At 32.3% G+C, this 11,392-nt stretch overlaps 1 long non-coding RNA gene and 1 pseudogene across 2 annotated transcripts; one reads left to right on the top strand and one right to left on the bottom strand.

Annotated features, from left to right (window-relative positions):
- LOC109331016 lies at positions 2,924–3,795 on the bottom strand (annotated as a pseudogene).
- LOC109330752 lies at positions 8,221–11,142 on the top strand. 2 transcript variants are annotated; one of them, XR_002105705.1, is made up of 3 exons: positions 8,221–8,690; positions 8,787–8,941; positions 10,739–11,142. It is a non-coding gene; the product is annotated as an uncharacterized LOC109330752 (long non-coding RNA). The 2 variants fall into 2 exon arrangements; XR_002105706.1 differs by having other exon boundaries at positions 8,224–8,690; positions 10,870–11,142.

Raw genomic sequence — 11,392 nt, 5'->3', positions numbered from 1 at the left:
TAAAACAATAGTGTATTTTATATTGCTTTAAAAATTATCACAAATTATTTAAAAATACTTAAGAAGATAAGGTAGCACGACAAGGCACAAGGCCTATAGTGAGGTTATTTCACCTTATTTTAGACAACATAAAGTAACGCGTCAAATGACTCAACATATAGTGTACTTTACATTGCATTTTTTAAATCATATTTTTTCATCATGTCCACCATTTTTTATACACTTCTATATAAAAAACAAAGCAAATATTGAAAATAATAATAACATAAAGAACAAGTAAACCAAAACAGCAAAACAAATAAAATAAAGAAAAAGAGAAAGAAAAATAATAAAAAAGAATATAAGAAAAGATAATAGAAAATAAAATTTAGGGTTGGAGATAAAATTGATTTAGGGATTTAGGGTGAAATTGATTTTGGGGTTTAAGGTGAAATTGATTTTGGGATTTAGGATGAAATTAATTTGGGGGTTTAAGTTAAAATGATTTGGGAACTAGGGTTAAAATTGATTTTGAGATTATGGTTAAAATTGATTTTGAGATTAGGGTTAAAATTGATTTGAGTATTTAGAGTTAGGGTTGCCAAAGGAGACAACCCATATGGCTGATGGATCACTACAACACCGCGACAACAACTCGTCTAGGAGGCATGAATCTGCACTACTGGCAGTCGATGTCGGGAACTAACGCCCATATTCCATGGGCGTGTTCCGTTCCCCTTCCATTATTCGGTTTGAGCAACTTAGGAAACCAAATATTTGGTTACTCAATATAATTAATACAAATGAATTTGAGCAGAAATATCACAATGACAAAGTGAGCAGAAAAGAAATAATAAAATAAGAACCTCTTGTTGTTAGTTTGCTAATAGAGAGAAGATGAGAAAACCAATATTATATTGTTACACCCTAATTTTTCTTTCTCGGTTGATGAATGCCTCCATTCTACTCCTTCTCTCTTCTTAGATTTAGGGTTGCCTCTTTTTAAAAAGAAAAATCTAAGTGTATCACATTGGTGCTAAAATTAGGATTATAAAGGGAAGGTGAATTAGGGTTGCTGAATGGGCCACAAACAAGCTCAATTACCTCACTCTTTAAATTTCTACTCATCCTTTATTAACTCATTATTTTTATTGAAGAGATTTTTACCCTGATCAAAATTGGGTGTTTTTAGCAAAGTTATTCCCACAAATCCTTTTAGCCATAACCTCCCAATAATAGTTAACCTTCATGTGCTAGTTTAATGGACAAGATTAGATAGACATGACATAATCATCATTTGTCCTACCTCGTTGCCAATTTTTGGTGAGCCAACAAGATATGATAGACTTATTATGTTGTTCTATCCTATCATGTCCACTTAGTATATGTTTTATCTCATGGGTAAACTAGATTATAAATGATTAGAATATGATAATAGCAACGAGGTGGAATAGACACATGTAGTGATTTCTTGTACCCATATCCGTAACATTTACGGGTAACAGGTATATGTGGGTACCCATCGAATGTTTAAGTTTAAATTTATATATATATATATATATATATATATGAGGAGATATATGTTTATACGCAAGTTATCAATCTCAATCATTCATTTTCTTACATCCAACAAACCAAATGGCTGAGTCAATAAGTGATGAGAGAGATAAAAAAGAAATCTTAAATAACTTTTAAGTTTCACCTATTTGGTCCGTTGGATGTAAGAAAATGAATGGCTGAGATTGAGTTTAACTAGTATAACTTAAATTGGGTGTAAACGGATCCATTCATTTTCTTACATCCGACGGACCAAATGGCTGTGTCAATAAGTGATGAGTGAGAAAAAGAGAAATATTAAATAATTTTTAAGTTTCATTCAACTGGTTTGTTGGATGTAAGAAAATTAATGGCTGAAATTGAGTGTAACTAGTATAACTTAAATTGAATGTAAACAAATCTCTCTTATATATATTATATATTTTGTAATAATTAATATATAAAAATAATTATTATACGAATAATAAAATTTGTCTACAAGTTAAATATATTATTATTTTTAATCACTAAACTCATTATAAAATAATAATAAAATAGATAATATATAATAATAAAATATTAAAAAGTATAATATATATAAAATATTCAATTAAAAAATAAATTTATAAATATGTAGATACTCATAAAACGGCTATCATAATATCTGCTCTTATCCATTAGTTTTTTTATATGTATCCGTTGCAGATATTTAGCAACTACCCACAATGTGAGTTTTTTTATCATCCCCTATTCATATCTTACTCTTACTTTATTATCTATATCTTACTCTTACTTAATTATCTATGGGTATCATTTTCTTTGTGCAACTAATGGTACCATACCACATATAGTGCTACTTAAGATTGCACAATAGTAGTTGTGTAATAATAACAAATACGTTTTGCCATTTGTTTTTATGATTATTAATGAATATAATTTATAATAAATTATGACATTATTTGATTTATATAATCAGTGCCACCTAATAAAATTAAGATTTGATTGTCACATATTTTTTTTCCAATGTCAATAAAGAGAAGAGTAAACTTTAACTTTTTCATTATTGATTTCTCTAATGAATTGGCTGCAATTACGGTTTAAATGTCACACTTATTACCCTTAATTTAAATAGAAATGATTATCATCATAATGATATGCTTGTACATAGAAATATGAACTAATTATGATCACAATCATTAATCTCTTAATTAAAAGTTATAACTTTGCACTTTAAGTCCCTAGCACTCAGATTTTTTTCTAATAATGTTCCTGTTTTGTACAAACATAAGAAGAGTAGGACCAGGTTTTTATCCATAAAAGAGGACATTTTAAAAACTAAATACAAAAGCTTCCAAAGAGGAGTACTGTGTCAACCTCTATTAAGAGATCAAACCAAGCAGGCCAGCGAATCAGTATGGTAAGGTGGAAAAAATTTCACCAATGTCAGATCCCATATTACATCAATAGTAACAAAATAATGAGACAAAAATGTTAACAGAATATTATGTAGTCACTGAATTGATCCACCAGTAAACAACAGAAAGAACTAAGCAAATGTAAACTCTATCACACGGTAGTCGTTGTCAGAAGCACAAACATCATTTCATTTTTGGCGGGTTTCTAATCGATATGCGTCATATGTAAACTCTATCACACGGTAGTCGTTATCACTACTGCAAGATCCGACAATGGGTTCGTTGGGATGAAACACACACTCATTAACAGATCCATTGTGCCCAGGAAGATTGTACAAGATGCGCCGAGTAGTGGTGTCCCATATGTAAACCATTCGATCTGAACTACCAGCTGTGACCTTGCTTCCATCAGGCGACCAATTACACTTCAGTAAGTTCTTTTCGAAGTTGTGTTGGTGCCCTTCCAACACCTTCACACAGCAATTTTGAGGTGCATATGGGCGCATATCCCACAGAGTTTTATCAGGGCTGGCAGAGACTATCTGTAGTCCAGTGAAGATCTAAAACTGCATTCTTGTGTCCCTTTAGAACCATGTAGTTCTTACAGTCCCCATGCACATTCCAGAGAAAAATTTCTCTGTCATGAGATCCAGATGCAATGACTGATCCTGCTGGATTGAACTTCACTTTGGTGACCTGCCAGCAACATGATTGGTGATTCCAAACTTGATGTTCGCTGCTTTCTATTTGGCCCAGGAGCATGAGGACCGGTATATGGAACAGTAGACCATTCCATTGGCCTTGGATCAATAACTGACAAAGCATTTTCACCTTGACCAGGAAAAACTTGTATTTTGACTTCTGCTTAAAATTGATATTAAACAAACTTCAATTTCTATAAGCTAAAGTCTCCAACACTGAAACGGAATAAGAAGAATTAGTAATAAGATCTCAAAAAGACTACAGACATTGCATAACAATAGTTACATAGTCAGTCCAGAACATCTAACTTAACTCCTTAGTTCTTCATCTACCATTGCCATTAATAATAAGATCAGAAAAAGATAACCTCTCCAAGTTACCAACCACCATTAACCTCAACCAAATGAAAATGAAAAAAATATAAAATCAACACCCGAGAAAGCAAACAGATAAGATAACAAAAAAATGAAGGCCCTATCTACTACCTAGTACATGAACATTCACCCAAAAAAACCATCTTCAACACACATCAAACAATAAATAATGAGGAAAACAACAGGTCAACAAATATAAAGAAGGTCGACACACCTGTTTGTTAAAGTAGTCCACAAAAAAAGAGAAATTTTCTGTGTATTCAGAACATAGTGCATCAAAACTCAGGTGTCAATTGACCCAAATCACAGAACTGAGAGAAGGTAAGCCAACCTCTCAGTCCATCATCTTATGGTATTCCCTCCACAAAAACATCATCTTGCAAAAATAATTTAGTTGTAAAAAACAAAACGAAGAAACACTCAGCGGTTAATTGTCCATACTCTATCTAAACAAAGAAATACTAAAAGACTACTCTTCAGAAGAAATATTGTATCAACTGGAACAATCAATAGTGCATTCCACATCCAAATGAAAGATTTTTCATACTGTCGGATTAGGGGCTTGACTTCCAAAGCAGATAGTTCAAAATAACAGCACATAGTAATAGTCATATAAACAACATCCAAATGGTGTTTCGATAGTAAAATAAAAGTTTGATGCAGGTTCAGTCAAAAATAATATTTCCGAAACCAAGAGCACAAAGAAGTTAAGATACACCTCCAATGAAAAATCTATTGATGTTGAGAAAATATCGTAAATATATCATCCAAACATACAAGATGCAACCTAACCAACCACATATAAGAAAGCAAGCATTTTAGGTGTGATAATATATCGGCTTCTGAATTTATCACAAAAACAATAAGATAGCATTTGGTAGACATGTCAAAAAAATAACATATATATTCTATTCTACGGTCAAATGATACCTAAAGTTATTAAGATTATAAAGGTGTTATACTATTTGAATTTGGGAAAAGTGAATGAAACAATGATTTATTAATAATAAGTGTCAAGTTAAAACTTAAATATCAAAGAACGGGGTTAGAAGAAGAAGCAGTGAATGCAAAATAAAATACTGTGAAATCTGAGAGCACAGGTTTTTTATATTACATGAGATGAGATAATGAGAAACCACGAAACCTGAGCTGAACTAAAAAAACAGTGGATTTATCTCTTAATTGTTAGCAGAAAATGAATTTTCAATCTAAATGTTCGGCCATGAAAAATAACCATATTTTGTATAGTTATTAGGGTTTTAATCGGTATTTTTAGTATAACTAATGGTATCTAATCTCCTTCAGGTGGCTGGTTATCCATTCACTCCAACAACCATGTCGCTCCCGGGAATCGAATACATTTTGATCTACTTGAGGATCTAGCAGACCCTATACTGTTAGGCCTTTTGGTTGAGCATGTGAAAAATGATTTTAAAGCAAAAACAACTTTTTAAAAGTTCAATTAGTGGGAGTAACAGGACAGTCTCAAAATTCCTTAGTTATACAAAAAACGATTTAGGCTTTGACCAACTCAATGTGAACGATACGAGGCAAGCATAGTCATAATAAAAGAATTGAGAAATGGTTCCAACCCAGATTCAAGGAATACAGCAAACCGTGAATAAAATGAAACCTATAAAGTAGAAATCATGCGGTGAAATTAGAGGTTGAAGAGGAAAGAAAAGAATGGGTAAAGTATTGCGAAGAAAGTGTTGTTGGTGTGGTGCAATTCAGAATCAGTATTCAGACAAAGCGTGTTCTAGGAAGTAGGAAAAACGAAGTTCGGCTAAACCCCACACTCTTGAGTCTTGAGCAACCTGATTAACCAGCCGCCTCCAATTCCCGGAACCTCTTTACTAAGGCAACAGTCCTTTACCCATTTTTGTCCAAAAATATATATTTAATTTCTAACTTAATTTTGACATTTCTTACTTCAGTGGTATTCAATATTTTAAATTTTTAATTCTTATAATATGAAGTTATTATTACTGGAATGTATCTTCACTTTGGTCTTTATAAATTGTTGTAAACGTCAATTTGATCTATAAAAAGATAAACTTTCAAAATGTCTAAAATATTATTCATAAAAATAATTGAAAAGACTAATTTAATATATATTTAATATTTTTTGGGTTATATAGAGATTGCCAATTTCTCGTCGATTAAACTCATGCACACAAATTTTTTGAGGATTGCCTTAGTTGTAGCAACTCAATGAAATCTTTGGTCATAACTCTATAATGTCGTAGGTTCGAGTCGATGGAAGCTCCCTCTAGAGAAATAAAATATTGTATGAGATATTTAAGCTGAAAATGTGACATGTTTAATAAATTTATGAGCTCAAATGAAATGTTATTAAAATTGGATGTATCTGCCGGTTTGACCGGCAAACCAGACCTTAAACTGGTACGACATAGTTGTTGTACCAGATGAGCAGTAGAACCAGCTAAAATTGGACTAAACCAGTCGGTTTTATGCAAAACTGGTGAACCGCTCGAATTGTGTGAACGAGACAGTTTTCTCTATATATATTTTTAGGAATGTAGCCAAATAACACTGTTTCAGCATACCCAGACGAAACCCTCCTTTCACTATTCACTTGTTTCAACATTTCCTTTTCTTCTCCCTTCTGCATTGACAAACTCTCTTATGTCTCTATTTCAACTAGATCTCTAGTGCAAGCACTCCATTAATCATAGAGAGGTGGATTATTCGCCGAATGTTTCACTCTTATTGCGTTACTTTCTCCATATTTCTTGTGGTATCTGATATACAGATTTGTGCTATCTTTATGATACATTATTTTTCTATAGAAAAGAAAAAATGGTTTCCCTGCATCAACATAACTAAACTTTTCTCATTGTGAATAAATTCTTATGGTTATAGAATTTTGTATTACCTCATTTATTATTTTACTTTGATTCAGACAAAATGCAATGGCTCAAACATTTTCTTAACATTTTATTGTAGTCACCCATTCAGTGGAATAGAAAGGTTTTTGTAGACTAAATTGAGAACTTGTGTTATGTGTTTGTATTTTACCTTTGTTAATTGAGATAATTACTTATGGGCTGATATTTGTATTTACAATTTAGAGTTTAGATTCGTTGAAGTTGTTTCTTTATGAGAATTATTAGAAGATTATGAATGAATTATAAATTTACGCATGTACCTATCCGGTTTAACCGACATGTTGTTTAATTGTTGAACCACTAAACCATTATATTAGTACATGACCGGTTTGATAACCGGTTCAATTTTAATAACATTGCTCAAATGTGTTGCATGTCAAGTTTAGGTCCTTTCATTAACCAACGTATGTCATTACTCTTAAAATGAAGGACTCATTTTGATATGCCTAGAACATTTGACTTTCCACATAAGATGTTGTCTTCACACGTGTACACATTAAGAGTAATAATGTGTTAAACTGACTCCATGAGAACATTGCATGGATGGTTACATGAATATCATAAACGATTCTCAATGTGATAATGGTATATATTCATTTGACCTGAAGTCACTATAATTCCTATATCAGTAGTTCTCTATTTTAATGTTGTAAAATTTTACATGTAACGCGATTATTATAAAGACGGTAATTATGTATAGCGCAAATCGTGTGTGAAGGAATATGAGTGATAAAAATGAGATTTGTCCCTCCTATGTAACAATATTAAATATCTATTGTCATTTGATGGAGTAAGACTTTGAAATGCATGACCATGCTCAGAAAGGGTAAATATGAGATGTTTATTTCTTTAAAATCTTCTTGGGGTATAAAGGATCATAAATTAGAAATACAAGGATGACACTACAAGGATAACACGTTGATGCTTTGAGTGCAATTAAACATGTTTGATTAAGCTCACGTGCAAGTGAAAGATTATTGGATTATACAATAATAGTTTAATATATTATTAATATTCAACTATTACAACCTAAATAATATGCAAGGACATCTACAGTCCCACACACATGGAATTAACCTAGTATATATTGTTGTATTGCCTTATTAGGCCAAGTTCATTAGATGACCCAACTTCAACAAGCAATAGTGTGAATTATAGTGTTTCCCTTATTTGCTTATAAATAGAGCATGAAATGTTCAAACCATACAAAAAATAGATTTCGTTTTGACTTATCTCTGCTAGCACAAAGAGTCGTAAGAGTTTTTCTAGTGGGACTGCTCACATGGTCTCCTATAAAAATGAAATTGTAACTACTTTGTTAGCTCAGTGACAACAACGAGGTCATCCTTATGTTTTGTTTGTTCACCTATTTGGAAACTTTGAAAGATGATATCGTAAGTGCTTCATGATTTCCCACCATTCTATGCACACCTAACATTTTTAGGCTTAACAACTTAAGTATTGTTTGCAGGCATTACATCAAATTTTGTATTTTGTGGAGGTTTTTTTGTAGAAGTTATTCAAACCTCTCGAATAAATCAATGAGAGGTTTGAATAACTAAACATATAGGGCAGTTTTCAACCTCCACTATCAATGAAATAAAAAACTGCACATTCATTACTTTCCATTACAAGTTCTCCCTCTCACGCCCAAACCCTTACTCCAAACACTCTACACTCTACCTTGGAAACTCTATGCTCAAAATCATTCTCTAAACACTCTACTGAACTCGACAATTTTAGACAGCGTAGGATAAATCAACATTGGCCAGGTAACTCACAGATCTAAATTTAAGCAATTGTTCACAATCATCAAATTTAAGCGATTATTCACAATCACTGAAATTCAAAGCTTTTCTCACTAACAGTGGAGTAAATCTCTTGGAAAAGCGATTCCTCCCAGCTTTAGACAAAATCGGAAAAACCTGCCACCTCTACCTCACTCGCGACAACGCAATCTTCCTCCACAACCTTCTCAACGGCGATGGCGTTCAATCCGTCGCTCATATCACCAATTCCAAACGTAAGTAGATTAATGTTACGTGATTTCATCGTAGGGGTTTGAATTGATCTTCATCATTAATTACTATTTAACTAAAATTATTATTTAGATTTGTGAAAAAAACAGGTTTCTGAAGGAGATCTAGAGATCAAATGTAATTTCTTTACATGTGTGTATTTGACTTCCATCATTTTATTTCCATACGCTATTGTTGTTGGTGATAACACACTTTTTGTGTGGAGGTTACAAAATAAGTCAAATGAGTGATGGCCCAACCAACATGATGCATTTTGTTATGCCATATTTGTGCTTAAGAATATAGATGATATTGATTGTTCATGATTTTTATTTACTTTTTCTAGTTGATTTGTCATTATTTCCTTGGTAAAATAAGTCACCTTTTATTCAATACATCATGGTTTTGATATTCTTTCCTTTGTGAGGGAAATTCTTCTTTCCCTTGGACAAGTTTTACTGAAATAAACTAAAAAGTTCTTTGTGAGGCCATGAGCTGTTTTCATAAGTATACTTTGGTAAGTTGTTCCCATAAGTCCAAATAAGCTCTTCATAAGACATGTGTGACTATGTCAGACCAGAAGTAAGCTTGGTTTGCTTGTACTCATCGCGATGTGAATGGTTAAGATACCGTGTTTGGGCATCTTGAAATACCACTTTGGTTATTTGCATTTATCCCTTCATTTGGTTTCTCAATATATGACAGCAGGTTTCTGAGTGGATAGAATCCAATACTTTTGATATATAACAATTGGTCTTGATATATTTTAGGAACATGTTTGAATTATGGAAATAGTAGTGTAGGGTATCATGTGTACTTTGTTTGAAAATATATTGTAGGTTCTAATGTATACTTAATATGTGACCTGATTGCCCTGCTGGATTAATATTATAATGAGGTGGAACCTTGCTGCAGAAGTTGCTTTTGTATAGCTTATCTAATGCACACATGCTTGGCAGGTGCATTGTATGTGTAATATTGAATATAGTCACACTTGCTTATATTTTGAAAATTATAAGTGAATTTTGGATGAATTATATCTGTTAGAGATGTAGGGTAAAGTGAGAATGCAGATTGGTGAGTATACAACCTTAGAGGAATTGAAATGATTTAGTGCATAATCAAAGAACGGTGGCTAAAACAGAAAATGCAGTGGATGATCTAGAATGCAGATTGCGTTCTAGTACTTGATTATACAAGAGCATGATTAAATCTGATTGTGTTTGATTTTGAGTGCTTTTTTCAATTATAATCATCATGTCATGACTAATGAGGGTGAAGAAATGGCTACAACAAAATGCTATAGTGTCAATTCCTTATATACCAGCCATTAAAGTCTTGCATGTACCAACCATTATGTGTTTTTAAATGAGAATCAACTAAAAATTAGGCCTGGTAAATATTTGGAGTAATAAAAGATATACAAATATCTGTGTATAGAAGAACCAAGAATTATACCATTCATATTTGATTTTGGAAGTTGAGTAGCTTTATGTCAATGAGTGGAAGTTGAATTTATTATTAGTAGAATAGAATTTGAAGAAACTATGTGCATTATTCTTCACAATTTGAAGAAACTTTGTTGCCATTTTCTTACTTGACTCTTGTTAGCATAAATGTCAGTGTTTCTCATAAAATATAATTTATGACTGAAAAATACTGAAATTAGCATAATCTGAGAATAATTTCTCTTACTTTTATTACATTCTCAAGTTTGCTTAGCATCCTTTATTTCTAATTCTTGATGCTTACTGCTTCTTCCATCTTATCTCGATTCCATTTTTCTTCTGTGGCACTTGTAGCTTGAATGCATAAGTGAGGAGACAATGATTGCAGACAAGAAACAGATCCTAGTGAGCTTTGTCCCAATGTTATTGTGCAGACTGTCGTTATGCTTATTATGTTGGCTGTTTCTTTGTTGATTGTGAAGCAGGTTGTGTTTTTGGATAATTGGAAGACCGGTCATGAGATTCATGGATTTTGGCCTTCTGGTTGGAATTAAGGTTTGCCATATTATATTATTTTCTTTGTTTCCATCTTTGAATGGATAATTCTAAACCTTAGGAATGAGGCATTATGTTACAAGTTTGACTAGAATTATATACAACTTGTCATTGCCCCTATTTTGTGGTGCACTTTTTACCTGGAATTTGAGGATTAGTCAGTTTATATATGTTATAAAATCAAATGCATGCCTTTTGATTATTCAGGAGTGTCCACTTTGTTTAGACTTGTTATGGTTATGTAGCAATTGGATACTGTTGCATTGCATATTCATATACATGTGCTGCTGAATTGATTGTTATAATGTGTCTTTTTTACCAGTACATGGCAGTGATGCTCTCTGCATAAATATTGTCAAACAACTATGTGGAGGACCCATTACCTATGATCTTTGGTTTTCTATTTGATCAGCAAGCATTTTTGCGTATGGACAAACAAGCAGTGGAAAGACA

Source organism: Lupinus angustifolius, chromosome LG17 (assembly GCF_001865875.1).
Source record: "Lupinus angustifolius cultivar Tanjil chromosome LG17, LupAngTanjil_v1.0, whole genome shotgun sequence".
NCBI lineage: Eukaryota > Viridiplantae > Streptophyta > Magnoliopsida > Fabales > Fabaceae > Lupinus > Lupinus angustifolius.
The sequence above is the reverse complement of the archived record's forward strand: the minus strand, read 5'-3'. Positions and strand labels throughout refer to the sequence as shown.